We start from the raw sequence: 16,158 nt of genomic DNA, 5'->3' as shown, positions 1-16,158 counted from the left end.
GCAGGGCACCCCCTTCCCATGGATAGGAAGGTCAAGTGTGGAGGGATTTAGAGCCTGCTGAAGGTTGCGCAAACATACTGGGAGTGAGAACTCTGGCACCTCACACTCCCTCACCCTGGGAGCAGCCAAGATTTGGGGGTGAGGGGCAGGCTCTGCAGTCGTTGGAAACCTACCTCCTCCAAGCTCAAGCTGGGGGACCTCAGGCCAGTTCCCTAACTCTCCCCAGGCTTCAACTTCCTCTTTTCTGATTGGTTCCCACCTCGTAGGGTGTCAGAAATAAATGCAGCAGTCCATGGGAAGCACCAGCACCGCAGGCCTCGAGAAGCACCCAGTGTAATGATCCACAAGATACACCCAGCACAGTGCTGGGCATTGCAAGACAGCTCCACCAGCCCCCAGTTCTTGCTTTCACCTCCAAGACTACTGAGCCAGAATTCCTGCTTGTGTCCACCTGTCCAAGAAACTGGTTTCTGAACTGCCAGGACTTGCCCCCCCTGCCCCCCATCCTCATGTGCACACACCTTCCCTGGCCCTCCCCCATGGGCTGGGGGGAAAGCAGCAGCTGGGTCTGACTGACCTGTGCAAATCCTGGCAGAGTCCCGACAATACCCCCTGGGGATCTGAGCTTCTCTGTCTGTTGGGGGCTGAGCCCAGAGTGTGGGGTCCAGGGGAGCCGGAGCAGGTGGACTGGGAAGGAGGTGAGGTGGATGCACCCTGTGCCCATTGAGGTACAACACTATACAGACATTGTTGAGGCAAGGAGGAAGGTTCCGGCTTCTCCACTGCAGGATGCAGGCAGTCAGCCTGTGGGGACTAACAGGTGCCTGGATGAAACCTCGAGGGGCAGGAATGAGTGACAGTGGGGCAGACTCAAGAGGGGCGGGGACTCCAGAGAGCAGGTGCTCAGGCCCCTGGGTGGAAACCCCAGCTTGGGACCTCAGCCCTGCCACCCACTGCCTGCCTGACCCACAGCAAGGGTCTTGGGTTCTCTGAGCCTTGATTTCCACATCTTTAAAGTGAGTGCAAGAAGAACTCCTACCTTATCGGATATTTTTAAGGGTTAAATATAAAATCTTGGAGAGCGTTTAGCAGCTGCTCCAAGCCAAGTGAGGGCTAAAGTAGCCATAGTTACTACAGTCATTGTCATTCAAGAGAGGCATGGGGCTATACTGGTGAAGGCTCGGGGAGACAGAGCCAGGAGTGTGGAGCAGGCTGCTGGGAATCCAACTGGAGGCAGAGGGCACGACTGAGATGCCCCAGAAAGTGAAAGTGGCAGAAAGAAGCCTGTGTATCCAGGAGGGCCTCCTGGAGGAGGTGCCACGCTCCCCACCGGCCCCAGAGCAGGCAGACTGGGCACCCCACTGATCAACTTGCCATCCTTTTGCAAAGCCTAGGGGCAAAAAGTCAGTTCCAGGTGAATCATTCACCCCCTTACTCCAGCCAAACCCAAGCCCTGCTGATGGTGGTTGCTGAGGTGCACAGTCAGGAATCAGGCCAGCCCTTTCCCTCAGCCCCAAGGTTGCCTTCGTCTGTTCTTAACTGTTCTGCTTCTAGGGCTCACGCGGGTTTTTTCTGAAAGTCAGCAGCAGCCCTGCCAGCCAGGGCCAGCAGCCATGTGGTGGGGGCCCTGGGGATGAAGTGGGGGTCCTTGGCCACGCCTGCAAGTTTTGTCTCCTTCCTCCTGAGAAATGCAAGCTGGCATCCTCAGTCTGGTTTACTCCACCTCCCCCCCCAAGGTGGGATGGGAAGGGTTCCGGACCAGAGTTAAGCTCCGGTCCCTGTGCAATCTTCGTGCACACTGGAAGGGCCCAGCATCATGTCCCATCGTGGGGAGGGGCAGGCGTGCGGAGAGAGTGGGGAGGAGGCAGGCCACTGGTGGGTCCTCAGCGCCCTCCGCTCTCAGTCACTGTGCAGATGCTTGCTGGATGTCCCCCATGTGCCGGGCCCTGTGCTGGGACCAGGGGCACCAGGACAGATAGCCGTGTCGCCTCCGGCCCTTCACACCCGCACATCACACATCGGGCAGTTTTCAGCGGCTTCTGCCCGCGTGCTTTTCCTCCTTTTCTTTTGCTGCTTTTCCCGTTGTTTTTGTCTTCTGCGGCCGGGCACGCTCCTCGCAGAGCCCGCATGGGCGCCGCACGTCGGGGAAGGGATTAGTGCAAGCCGGGCACGCAGGCTTTGGTGAACAGAGCCGAATTTGGTTTCAACATCTAATTCAATTTGTTCTGCCGAGATTGAAATATGAAATGGTTGCCAGTCACATGTTCAAAGGCAGACGGGGACGGGAGAATGAGCGCCTGCTGAAATTTAAATTTTAATGAAAATGACTTTAACCCTTTGGCACACCTGGCAGAAATGGAACACACCCTCCCATCCTGCCAGAGAGCCTCTTGGGTTATTTCCGGCACCTGCGTCGCTTCTGCCGCGCTTCAGTGATAATACGTAGCAGTTTTTGCCACGGTCTTAATAAAAGATTAATACAACACTTGATTAATAGTAATTTGTCCAGCCGGGGTGCCTGTGCGGTTGAAGTAGTCACCTTCCCCTAGACTGCTTCTCACACTCTCCCAGCTCCCGACTACCTTTGTGGCTTTCTCAGCTGCACGTGGCCATTGCTGTGGTCACTGGTTGCCTGTCGTCCTGCCTGGACTGGAAGCCCCTGGGAGACAGGGTCCATACTGGTGTGTGTGCACCGCCTGCCCCCGTGCCTGGAGGGCAGTGGGTGCTTGGTGACTATTTGGAGACAGAATGGGGACCCCATTCTCCCCCTCGCTGTGGGAGGGAAGCAGACTAGATGGGAACTCGGCCCAGCCAGGGGGATTCACATCCCCGAGAGCACAATGCAGAGGGCAGCCCCGGGGCCACACCTAAAGCCCCTGCAGTCAGGCTCTCCCAGGAAGCAGAACCAACTGTGTGTGTGTATGTGTGTGTGTGTGTGTGTAAAAGGAGGTTTCCTTTAGGAAACTGGCTTGGCAAGTCAGAGAAGGGTAGGTTCACAGCTGGAAAGTCTGACCAGAGAGAGTTGGTGGTGTGGTTTTGAGCCAGGTGTCGTTTCTCCCTAGCGGGACTCTGAGTTCCCCACCTTGTGCCTCTCCAGCCTCTCTCCAAAGTGCCTAGTACTGGGGGGCCTGACCCTGCTAAGAGCCACCAAGGCACCCCGTTCCCCTTGCCCTTGCATACTCCCCTTACAGATGAGGAAACTGAGGCTCAGAAGGGAAGGTGAATCTTGGACTAAGCCTAAAGGCTGGCATGAAGGGTTTCCCCTTTTTACCCCTGAGGATGCTTTTTCCCATCTGGCGACTTGTCCTGAAACTACTTTTTTTGCGTTTAAATGTAGTCAAAGGCAAGCAATCCCGGGTGAAGGGGCGAGCGTGCTGGCTCAGGGTGGCCATGGAGGGTGCCGGGCATTGCCCTGACATCTGAGGGTTCCTGGGTGGAGAGGGGATAATGGGGCAGGCCGTGCAACACATTTGAGGACAATGGGCTCCCAGGAGCTGGGCTCTGGGCCTCGTCCCTGGGGGGCTCATGGAGGCCCCGAGCCCAAGGCAGAGGTTCAAGCCTAAGGCACCTTCCCTCTCGCATCCAGCAGAAGGCCTGCAGGACAGCAGGCACTGCCCCGGCCTCGAGGAGCAGCGGTCTAATGTGAGGGACAGACAGTGAACAGACATTTTCTTCTCTGGGGCTGGCAGGAGGTGGCAAGGGCAGGGACGTGGGGAGGAGAGAATGAGCCTCCCATGGACGGCAGGAGCGAAGTAGAAGCAAGGAGGCCAGCCCAGGCAGAGCTGCAGGAGTGGGGAGGAGGAAGGGGCAGGCTGGGCCCCACACCCACCGGGGCTGCACAGTCGACTCTACAGGCTCAAGCTTTGGTGCTGAGGCTCGTTCTGTCTGCTGGGTTGAGACTGGACTATTGAGGATCACAGACAGAGCTGGAGACAAAGGCAGGGGCCGTTGTAGAAATCTGGGGGAGAGGGGAGGATGACTTAGACCAGGGAGGTTGGGCGGGTTGGGGGGAGATGAAAGGTGTTCAGACCGTAGACTTATTTTGAAGATGGAATCAGTAGAATTTACTAAAGATTTGGCTATATGATGGGCAAAGCCAAGGTTGATGCCCTAATTGAACCAGGGTCTCAGCAACTGGAAGAAAAAAGCTGTCATGTGCTGAGATGGGATGGAGTACAGGAAGGGCTGGCTCAAGGGGAAAACAAGGGTTGGGTTTCGAACCTATGATATTGGAGAAGACTGTTGGCCATCCCACTGGAGGCAAGGAGCAGTGAGGTGCAGGTGTGTCTCAGTTCAGGAGAGAGGTCTGAGCTGAAGACAGAATGGAAAACTTTTTCTTTCCGAAATTTCCAAGGGAATGTGGGGAACTCACGGCCCTGTGTAGGCAGGGCTGGGAAATCCCAGCTTGTAGCTCAGAAGCTTCAAGTTCATTTTAAAGCCACTTCTAGATGGTTTTCAAGCTCTTTTGGCCAAAGAACCCTTTTTCCAAACAGAAGTCCTCTTCAGAAGCCCAACATGGAGAACATGATGCTGAACTGTTTCGTTCGTAATCAGGGTGAAAGGCCTGTCCCCCACATTTTCTTCTTCCCCTGGGTACCTCAGTGGTTTGAAAACCACTGTTCTAAATGTGTTTCACAAGGCATGAGCATGGAAGACCATCCTCTCCTGCCCCGCCTCTGGCTTGGTGGAAGAAGGAAGGCAGCTTGCTAAGTGGCGGTCCAGGTGAGGCATGTCAGAAACCCTGGTTCCCACCAGTGGGTCTCAGTCCACATTCCCTGGATGTACTGGGAGGTGGAGCTGACCTGGCTGCGTCCACACCACTGAGCCCTCTCCCCAGCCCTCACAGCATAAGCTGCTCACTGCAGCAGGGGTGAGTTGCGAGCTGCAAGATATTTGGGGGACCCTGAAATGCAAACCAAGTTCTTCAACTGCTCCCCGATCAAAGAACAGCAGCAGCCTGCTCCAAGGCTAGGGGTCAGCTGGCCGTGGTGGCCTTCCAGAGAGAGTGCATCAGGCTTCAGTGAGGTCAATGCTGAGTTCTCTCTCGTGGATTAGGTGGAGTAGAAGCAGGCCTGGGCCGATGCTCATGCTTCAGCGCTGCAGCTCTGCCACCCTCCACTTCTGTCTTTGCCACGCCTCCTACGGTGGCTCCCACTGTGCCGCACCCCTGCCAGGATGAGGGAGGACAGAAAGGAGAGGGTTGCCCTGCCCTACCATTCCTGCTCACGTCCCCTTGCCAGGGCCTGGTCGCATGGTCACACCTAACTGCAGAGATGCTGGGAAGCAGGCTGTCCCTGGGAGGCCGAGGGCCCTCTCAGCTGCAGGTCCTCTTGCTGCAGGAGGCGGGAGGGCAAAGCTTGGGAAACAGCTTGGTGTAGTGGGGCTTCTATGTTGGTCCTTCCTAGGGCATTTTCAAGGTCAAGTTGACTGTCCTTGGGCTGACTTAAGAACCCAACCCCATGTGAGAGGCAATGCTGTTTGCTACAAAGGATCAAAAATATGCTTTCTTCCAATTTTTTATTTTTCTTTTTATTTGTGGTGAAATATACTTAACATAAAAAATCATTTTAACCGTTTTAAGTGGACAATTCTATGACATTAAGTACCTTGACAGTATTATGTAACTTTCACCACTTTTTTCATACTATTTTCATCATCCCAAACCAGAACTCATAACCATTTAGCATAACTCCCCATTCCCCCATCCCACCACCCCTAGTATCCACGATTGTGTTTTCTGTCTCCATGAATTTGCTTATTCTACATATTTCCTATTAGAGAAATCATACAATGTTTGTCCTTTTGTGTCTGGCTTATTTCACTCAACATCCTGTCTTCATGGTTCGTCCATAGCACATGTATCAGAACTTCATTTCTTTTTCTGGCTGAATCATATTCCATTGTTACATATATGCCACATTTTGTTTATTCATTCATCTGACAGGCCCTTGGGTCGCTTCCACCTTTTGGCTATCGTGTAGAATGCTGCAGCAGACACTGGTGTACAAGTCTCTGTCTGAGCCAGTGCGTTCAGTTCTTTGGGATGTATACTTAGGAGTGGAATTGCCAGCTCATAACGGTAATTCTGTTTAACTTTCTGAGGAACTTCCAGACTATTTTTTATGGTGGCTGCACCATTTTGCATTCCCAGCAGCAATGCATAAGTGTTCCTATTTTTCTGCATCCCCCCAGCACTTATTATTTATGTTTTTCTTTAATAATAGTCATCCTAGTGGTGTGAAGTGGTATCTCACTGTAGCTTTAATTTACATTCTCATGGCTAATGATGTTGGGCATGTTTTCATATGTTTATTGGACATTTGAGTATCTTCTTTGGAAAAATTTCTATTCAAATCCTTGGCCCGTTTTTTTAATTGGATTCTCTGTCTTTTTGTTGTTGAGTTGTATGAGATCTTTATATATTCAGGATAGGAAAACCTTATCAGATGTATGGTTTCCAAATATTTTCACCCATTCTGTAGGTTCTCTTTTCACTTTCTTGATAACATCCATTGCACAAAGGTTTTTAATTTTGATGAAGACCATCTTATCTATTTTTTCTCCTGTTGCTTTTGATTTTGGTGTAAAATCTTAAAATTCATTGTCTACTACAAGGTCCTAAAGATATTTCCATATGTTTCCATGTAGGAGTTTTACAGTATTAGCTCTTATATTTAGGTTATGTATCCATTTGGAATTAATTTTTGTATTTGGTAAGAGGTAGGGCTCTACATTCATTCTTTCACATGTGGATTTCCATTGTCCCAGCACCATTTATTAAAGAAACTATTCTTTCCCCTTAAATTGACTGGGCACCCTTGTCAAAATTTTTATCTCTGGACTCTTAGTTCTTTTCCATTGGTCTGTATGTCTGTCCTTCTGCCAATACCACGCTGTTTAAATTTCTGCAGCTTTTGTAATAAGTTCTGAAATGAGGGTGTGTGAGTCCTCCAACTTTGTTGTTCTTTGTCAAAATTGTTTTGGCTATCTGGTACCTCTTGCAGTTCTATCTGAATTTGTGTATTAGCTTTTCCATTTCCACAAAAAAGGCTCCTGGAATTTTTATAGGAATTGCGTTGAATTTGTAGGTCACTTTAGGAAGTATTGACATCTTAACAAAATATTAAGTTTTCCAATCCATGAGCACAGGCTGGCTTTCCCATCGCTTAGGTCATCTGTAATTTCTTTCAGCAGTTTTGATCGTTTCAGTGTAAAATCCTTTCACGTCCTTCGTTAAATTTATTCCTGGGTATCTTATTCTTTTAGATGCTATTGTGATTGGAATCATTTTCTTAATTTCCCTTACAGTTTGTTCACCATTGGTGTATAGACACTCAACAGACTTCTGCATGTTTATCTTGTGTCCTGCAACTTTGCTGAGTTTGTTTTTTAGGTCACGTAGCTTTCTTGTGGATTCTTTAGAATTTTCTATGTATACGATCATGTGATCTGTGAATAGAGGTCATCTGACTTCTTCCTTTCCAGTTTGGATACCTCTTTCTTCTTTCTCTTGCCTGATTGCTCGAGCTGGAAGTCTCAGTGTAGTGTTAAGTGACAGTGGTGACAGAGGGCCTCCTTCTTTTGTTCCTGATCTTAGGGGAAAAGCTTCCAGTCTCTCCCCACTGACATGAGACATGCTGTGGGTTTTTCACAAACGTCCTCCTCACGTTGAGAAAGTTCCCTTCTGTTTCTAATTCTGCGTGTTTTTGTTATGAAAGGGTGGTGGAGTTTGTCACACGCCTTTTCTGCACCAGTTGAAATGATCGCGTGTGCGTTTCCCCCCTTCATTCTCTTAACGTGGTATATTACATTGATTTTTTATGTTGAACCATCCTTGTATTTCTGGGATAAATCCCACTTGGTCATGGTATATAATCCTTTTAATATACTGTTGGATTCTTTTGATGATTTTGTTGAGGATTTTCACATGTATATTCTTAAGGGATATTGTCCTGTAATTTTCTTTTCTTGTTTCCTCCAGTTCTTAACCCAAGAAAAGTTTAAGGTCAACATTAGACCCAAGCACTGGATGTCAGTGAAAAACCCTAAGGAAGCACAGGGTATTGTTGCTTATGAGGACAAAAGGTTGATTTCTCCGTATGACAGGGAGGGTGTGGGGCAGGGGCAGTGAAGGCCTCACTGCCGCCCTGTGTCCCCTGTGCCCCTTGGCCATGCCTGGCCGAATGCATCCTAAGGGCGTTGTCTCCACTGAATGGTGTTTTCCCGGCTATAACTGTTTCTCTTCCTCCGATCTTCAGGAAGGTTTCCAGTGACAGGGCAGGGTATTCATTCCCTAAAGCTGCTGTAACAAATCACCAAACTTGATGGCTTAAAGCAACAGAAATTTGTCCTCTCACAGTCTGGAAGCCAGAAGCCCGAAATCAAGGTGTCGGCGGCTGGGTGCCCTCCCAGGGCTCCAGGCGTTCCTTGGCTTGTGATTGCTTTCCCTCCATCGCTGCCTCCTTCTTCGTGTGGCCTTCTCTGTGTCTTTCAAATCTCCTGCCTTTCTTTTACCAGGACACTTGTCACTGGAGTCAGGGCCCACCTGGATAACCCAGGATGCTCTTGTCTCAAGACCTGTAACTTACTGGCATCTGCAAAGACACTTTTTCCAAATAAGATCGTACTCACAGCTTCTGATTGGGCACATTTTTTGACTACAGCCAGTCTGAGCCCCTTTCCTTTACTCAACAAGCGTTTTGTCTGGGATGCAACAGCAAGACAGGGCTGGCTCCTGCCCTCATGAAATCCACAGTATATTTGGGGAGATGGCCAAGTAACCAGGTCATTGTTGTGCAGAGACGGGAACAGGGGAAAGGGCTGGTGGTCAGGAGAGCCCAAAGGAAGGGCAGGGTAGGCTTCCTGGAGGAAGTGGCATCTACACTGAATCCCAGTGGGTGAGTAGCAGCCAGACTGAAGGGCGAGGTATGGACTTACCCCATGGATAGGAGGGAGCCTCGGAAAGTCTGTAAGTGGGAGAGCAGCAATGCAGAGTGGCCCACCTCTCCTTGTGACCCACTTCTGGTCACTCTGTATTCTGACATCCAGAGGCACCCCTCCACAGAGCCAGCCACCACCAGGGAGGGATCTCCTGCAAGCAAATCCTTCTATTCCTTCTGCACGTCTCCGTGTGTCCCTCCCTGCCTCTGCAGAAAGAATGTCCTCACCCATCTCCTAGAAAACCCTCCTCCTGTTCTTTTGCTGGCAGTTGCTCAAGCCACAGTTGTAGCAGTCTGCCCTGCATCCTGAGAGGGGGGCAGTCATCACTCCCGGGGTCCTGAGATGAGTCAGAGTAGGGGAGAGTGAGTGGCGGACATGGGGGTCTGGTGTCAGCTGGGAGCGTGCCTACCTTCAGGTGGGACCGGGCACATAGTGGGTGATCAATGACCATTTGTGTAATGGGTAAACTCTAGAAATCAGTGTATGAAGTACAGAAACAGGTCTGACTCCCTTTCTCACCGGGCTGTGGGGAGGGCTGACTGAGCAAGCAGACACTGTGCCCCATTTCAAATGCTCTTTAGGTTGCAAGAAATGGAAGATCATTATTTATTTGCCTTTCAAGCAAAGGCCTGAAAGCCAGTGCTGTGTCTGACCCTAGAGAACAAACCCAGGAATCCGAGGCCAGGGCAGCAGTGGCCACCGTTCCTGAGCCTAACTCTGACTGGGCACCCTGGAGGCAGCCCTCCCTGCAGCGCAGTGAGATGGGCGTGGTCCCATCCCACAGGGGAGGAAACCGAGGCGCGGGGAGATTGCATAACTTACCCAAGTTCCAGGGCTAATGAAGTGGAAGAAGGCACTTTAATTCCCCTTTAAAGAAGACTTTAATTCCTTTTTCTTTGGGCAAGCAAACAAAAGATAAAGGCCAGTGTTATCCAGAAAGTGGTCACTGACTTCCCACACGGGAACCGTGATGGGGTGGGAGAAGGACCTTGTTAAACCTCAGATTCCCAGGCCCTGCTCAGAGTTCATTTTAATGAGGGGGAGGTTGAGGCTCCACATGGAACCCGGTGCCCCATCCCCTAACCCCACTCCTGCAACCTGTCTGTGCTCTGGTTTTGTAGCCACTGGTTTTAAGGATATATGTATGCATTTTTCTGGCTTCAAATATCAAATTCTTTACCATCAACATAGAATATATCTACTTTTCAAAGAGTCATGGTAACATGAAAGGGCATTATATATGAGGCCACCAAAGAAAGCCTCAGTACATTCCAAAGGTGGAAGTATCAGCCACATCCTGTGATTACAGTGCAATAAAAGTAAAAATTTGTATTTTCTTTTAAAGCCCTTGGAAATTTCAATCAACGGGAGTCAAAAAAATAGACCTAAAATTTCAGAATATTTACCAAATCACAGTAATAGCACATCTGATTCTAACAGCTAAAGGTATGCCTCGTGGGAAATTCAAAGCCTTAAATATCTACTACATAAAAAACAAGTTCTGCCAGTTCTATCTTGTATTAGTTATCTATTGCCACAGCAATGCTGCTTAACAAACAGCCACAAAACCCTGTGGCTTCAAACAGTAGGTACTTAATTTAGCTCATGACATGCTCAGGCGGGCATTCTTGCCTCGGCTGCAGTCATCCCTGCCTCTGCTTTCAGCTGCAGGTTGAGGAGGCGCCTTTGCAGGTCTTGGCTGGGTCCCCAAGACCCGGGGGAGACCCAGCCAAGGGGTTGGGATTGGGGGGACTGGCTGTGGGCTTGTCTGGCTACAGCTGGGCTGTCTTAGTGCCGTCTCGTCCTCCAGCGAGCCAGTCCACACACACTCTTGTGGTGCAGGCAGAAGAACAAGAGAGGAAGGGCTTTTTCAATCTTGTTTTTGTTTGTTTGTTTGTATTGCATGGGCAGGCACTGGGAATCGAACCCAGATCTCCGGCATGGCAGGCGAGAATTCTGCCACTGAGCCACTGTTGCACACAGGAAGGGCCTTTTCAAGCCTCCCTTGTGTCAAGTCTGCTCCCGCCCAATTGGCAGAGCAGCTCACGGTGGAGAAGCCCAAATTCATTGTGGGAAGGAACATCTGAAAGGCACAGATGGGGGTGAAAATTTGGGACCAAGTGTCAGTCCCTCTGCCACATGCCTCTTTTTTTTATTTAAGAAAACAAACAATGTACTCAGAACCACCAGCAATGAATATCTTAGTTAGGTTAACCATAGGTATATTTAAATTAAGTCTCCATATAATCGTTGTAAAGCCTGTGTTTGCGTAAGTTTCATAGACCAATTTAAAATTAAGGCAACAAAGAAAAAAATCTACATATTCGGATAGCAAAGTTCTTTCTAAGTATTTAAAACTTAGATACCATTTGATCAGCTTTCAAAACTGAATGTTCTCAAAATATCAAGTAGAAAGTTCTTACAGATATCTGCCCTGCTATAGTTGACCTGTGTTACTTAATGCCGCATGCCTCTTAAACAAGCCTTGCCTCCGCCCTCCTTGGGCCAGTCCCTCACACTTCCCAAGCCCCTTTCACCTGGCTGCCCCTTCAGGTGTAGACACGACTTTCCCTGCTCACCTCCCTCTGGGCTCTGCAGCACAACCAGCTGTGAGCTTGTTCCCAGCAGTGTCCACACGCAGGGAGCACCCACAGTATTGTATTGACTGGAATCCACGGAGCCCCAAGTCCAGCCTTGAGATAAACAACCAGTCAGATCCCAGCCAGGCAGGTGAGTTCAACCTCTCCTGTGGCTTGTCTGCCCGCTTCATCCCCTGGGCATTGGGCAGGCTCTAGGGACCCAGGTGGCTCTCATCAAGCCTCCCCTCCCCCAGCAGGGAGTTAATTCCCTCCTGTTGGAAAAGTCTGTGCTCTTTGTCCTTCCTCGGTGCTCTGGTCTGGTGCTTTGGTCTCGTCCTGCTTGATTAGCACAGCCAGGTGGTCCAGGAAGTTCCCGGAGGTCATGGCAGCGCCTCTCGCCTGGCAGCCTCCAGCTCCAGCCATCCTCAGGGAAGGGGAACTCACCCAGGAAGCTCAGGCCAAGCCCTGCCCTCCTTCTAATCCCCTTTAAAGTATGCCTTCGGGGATCATCAACAGCCCAATCCTGTTCACGGGATTGAAAAGCCAGGGCCTTCTCGTTTCTTCTCAGAGAGGCCCAGGTATTAACTTTACAGGGCCCGAAAAGCAGGCGCAGTTCTTCCATTCTCCCAGTGAGGCAACTGCTCTTCTGAGAAGGGTACATGCGCCCACCCCTCACCCGCCACCAGATAGACTAAAACAGTTTTTAAAATGAAGAGAGAAGTTTTGGGAAAGGAAATTGTAAACGTTTGTATTTGCTTTGAATTGACAGTCAATATTTCTTCTTATTGCCTCTTGCCTGCTAGTCTCTGCTTCTGGGATGAAAGCCATTGAGTCCGCAAGATTAGTTCTAGAAAACCCGAGCCCTTACGGGTGAGAGGTTAAACCCCTCCCCGGAACCCCAGGAATTATCTGCCTCCCTCTCCTCCTCCAGCCAGCCCTGTGGCATGTCAATCTGCTCCACTTCCTCATCAGAAAACCTGGAAATTAGGACTCCTCCCTCCAGTGGGGTGAGCCCAGCAACTCGATCCTCCTTAAACTAGCCATTCCCCAGGCCCAGGCAGAGGGTTGCAAACCATGGGTACAGGTCAAGCCCCTTGGATGGAACTCTTTCCCAAGTGCAGGCAACTAACTGCAGGCTGTGCTGCCTTCGCTGTGCACATGCGGGGAGGGAGCAGGGCATATGAGAGCCCAATGGCCGGGGTCCTGGAGGGCTTCTCGGAGGAGGTGACACTTCAGCTGAAGGGTGAGTGGGAGGTAGCTAAGCAAAGGGGAATGGGCTCCAGCAGGAGGAGGGGCTAGGTTGCTGTGGCTGCTGGCCTCCCTGTGTCCCAGCCCCTGTCCACCCAGGCTGAAAGCCCTGGGACACCTGCAGGTCTTGCAGCCACAGGGGTGGGAAAGCAGTGCTGTGGGGACTGCACAGATCCCTGTCCCCCCAAGCGGCCTCCTCTAGCAGGCTGGAAGTCACGTGGCAGTCTGCAGCGGCCTCAGCTGTATCCACTCATGAATATCAATCAGGCCTGGTAATTCACTGTAAGTGGGATCCAGATTGACTAATAAGCAAGGCTTTCACCCCAAACTGGGTCTGGGGAAGGAGAGTATTGGTGGCGGCGTGCAGCGGCAGGCAGGTGTGGGCACGATGTGACTGGAATTGGAAAAGCTGACAGCAGAGCCACTGCTGGCGGGGTGGCTCATGTCTGCTCAGTCGCCCAAGGGGTGGGGCAGGGGTCCCCCAACAGGCAGCACCCCCAGGGAGCTGGGAGCAGGCTGTGTGCCTCTGCAGCATGCAGTGTCGCTGGGACCCTTGCCCTCCAAGGAGAGGGTGAAGCAGGACAAAGGCAGCTGCCCTGCCCAGGCAGGGCTGGGGAAAGAGGCTGTGGTCTTTCGGGGTGCTTGGTGCCGTCCTGGCACTTGGCTGATCTGGGGCATGTGGGAGCCCAGCAGAGTGAGCTGGGGTGGGTTAGTTCCTCTCTCCCAATCTGACCACGGTGTGGGGACAATTGGCAGTGCATGGAGAGTGGGGAGGGGGCCAGTCCTACTGGGCCCTGAGCCCTTCCCATGAGCTACAGTGGCTCACTCGTCTTCCCCGCAGCCGGGGGCGACAGGAGACTGGAAGCGCACCCGTCTTGGTGGGGCTGAGCAGACGGGTGAAGGATGCCAGCCCTAGCGCCACCAGCTCTGTAACTTCAGGAAAGTAACCTGGCATTTCTGTGCCTCGGTTTCCTCTTCTGTAAAATGGGGATGACAGCAGCAGCCACCTTAGAGGATTGACTCAGTGCACCAGGCGGATGGCCACCCAGCTGTGGGGCTATGGCACCACCGGGCCAGGGTCACCCTCCTGAGTGGAGTCGCAAGACTGAAGTGAGCTACAGCATGGTTCTCAGCTGCAGGTCCCTCCCCTCCACCTCCCCACCCTGGCCTCAGCTCATTCAGCACCTGCAAGGATCCTCAGCAGACCCCCTTGGCCTCATGACCCCACCACCGCCCTCATCATCAGGTCACGGCACACACACACACACACACACACACACGGCTCCCCGGGCCTTCCCCATCAGCCCTTGAGATAGAGAAACGCAGCCCCCCCCCCCCCCGCCAGCAAGCGAGCTGCGGCCAGGCTCCCTGTTCCTATGGACTGGAGGTGCCCCCCCTCTCCTCACAGCAGGAGGGGCATTTGGATGTTTAACAGGAGCCTGGGGGAGGGGGACTGGCAGAGAATAAAGCACAGTGACTGTTTGCCAGTGCCGGTGCCGCAGCCTCCCGTTTTTAGGGCAAGATCCCTTCCACAGAGGGGGCGGGGACGGTGGCATGCTAGAGTGCGGATTTGAGAACTTTGAGGCTAAATGCAGAAGACCCTACCACCCCACCCCACCCCACCACCACATCACCGCCCTGGACATTTCCGAGGGCCGGGTCTGGCCCACGCGATGGCGGCCACCCTCCTGCCAGAGCAAACGTCTAGACCCTGGGGACTGAATGACAAAATCAAATCCAGTGGTGACTTACCGAGTCCTCGCCACACCCTGGGGCTCATGGGTACCAACATTTCCCCACAGCTCGGAAGAGGCTGGGGCTGTGTCCCACCCAGGTCTCTCCGACCTCCAGAGCCCCTTCCCCAGCCACCCGGAGATGGCTGGTGGGGAGCAGATGGTTCCTGCGGCGAGGACAGGCTGAGAGTGCTGAGGCCGGGGCAGCGGGAGCACAGAGCGGGTGGGCGGTGTATGCAAGCGGGCACGCGTGGAAGAGGAAGGGGCACAGGGGCACGACTCGGTGGTGGCCCTGGGCTCAGCCTCGGCCTCCAGAAGCTTGCATCCCAGCCAGGTCACACTCCAGCCAGGTCACATGGCCAGTGTCCTCCAGGCCACAGGTGGTTTTCTGATATGGGGTGACCTACAGTTGTTTAGAAGCTAGCAGCCTGTGTTGTCCAGGATTATCTGTCCCCATCACGACCAGGCCCACGTCTGCCCTCAAGCTACAGTCCGTGACCTGAGTCTCGGCTGTGACTCCATTTGTACAGAGGCCGAGGCATCGGGGTTGCCCCAGGGCTGGAGCCCAGGGTTGTGGTTGGTGGTGGGCTGGGTCTTATGCCAGGAGTGCCTCTGGATAGAGAGGTGGCAGCACTTGGACTCGGGTGAGACTAGAGTTCTGGGGGAGATGGGTGGGTGTGGGGCCAGCCCGTGGCTGCTCAACCTCGGTGCCCACTTGTGACATGTGCCGCAGCCTTACGAGAGCCCCGTGGGCATGCTCCAGACCACCCAGCTCCTAAGGGACTTGAACCCAGGATCATACTCCGGACTGCACGCCTTGACCTCAGCAGCTCCTCCCTGCACACATCACCCAGGCCCCGGCAGGCGGGTTCTCTGTGCTCGCAGCCCAGGAGCACCGTGAGCGCCATCCCCCAGCCGTAGATCCATGGACACCAGAGCCCATCGAGAGCTTCAGAAACCCCCTCCAAGCATCTCTGAGTTCATGCAGTTGCAGCCTCCATGTTCTGGAAGGGATGACTATTGAGGAAGCAGGACGTGGGTCAGGATAGCATTTGACATTACAAAGGACTTTTCAAGGAGTAGCTGGGCCCTAGCTGGAATCCTGCGAGCATCTGCAGAGGACCAAGTGCCAGAGGGTGGCTGAGGCCCAGCTCTGCCCACCCAGCTCTGGGGTCCAAGTATTTGGGAAATGTATGTGAACGGCCCCGGGACTACTGCAGTGAAGAAAGCAGACATGGGCTCTTGCCCTCCTGGAGCTCACATCCTAGGCGTCCAGCAAGGCAGTATGTAATACACATACTATCACAGAACATAAAGGTATGGTGATGTAATGCAACATAATGAACTATCAGGCAGAGGAGAGTTGCAAAGAAATCAGAGGGAAGGCTCTGGAAAACCAGAAAGCAGCAGGGGTGCTCCTTCGCACAGGGTGGGGGTGGCCTCGCTGTCACGATGATAGTGATGCCACCGATCTTACTGGGCAGTTGTGAGGATTCACCGAGAGGACGCTCGCTCGTAAAGGGCTTCTCAGCGCCTGGCCCAGAGCAGGCATCCTGGCAAACAGCAAGCCTCCGCGGCTTGTTATTACTGTTCCTTGCATTACTGTTATCGGCCCCATCGATTCCTAAACAGACACCAGGTCAGCGCTCAGAACCTGC

The 16,158-nt window shown here is 52.4% G+C and overlaps 1 protein-coding gene across 3 annotated transcripts in view; it reads left to right on the top strand.

Moving 5' to 3' along the window:
• RBM19 (RNA binding motif protein 19) overlaps positions 1-16,158 on the top strand; it is a 169,790-nt gene that overhangs the window by 142,213 nt on the left and 11,419 nt on the right. Inside the window, exon 25 of one of the 3 annotated variants that reach the window (XM_077159921.1) lies at positions 267-2,485. The exons of the other annotated variants lie outside the window; for them this stretch is intronic. The gene's annotated coding sequence lies outside the window, so the exon portion shown is untranslated. Of the gene's footprint in view, positions 1-266; positions 2,486-16,158 lie in introns of those variants that run through there. 3 annotated transcript variants of the gene reach the window in all.

Source organism: Tamandua tetradactyla, chromosome 5, assembly GCF_023851605.1.
Source record: "Tamandua tetradactyla isolate mTamTet1 chromosome 5, mTamTet1.pri, whole genome shotgun sequence".
Classification (NCBI taxonomy): Eukaryota; Metazoa; Chordata; class Mammalia; order Pilosa; family Myrmecophagidae; genus Tamandua; species Tamandua tetradactyla.
The sequence above is the reverse complement of the archived record's forward strand: the minus strand, read 5'-3'. Positions and strand labels throughout refer to the sequence as shown.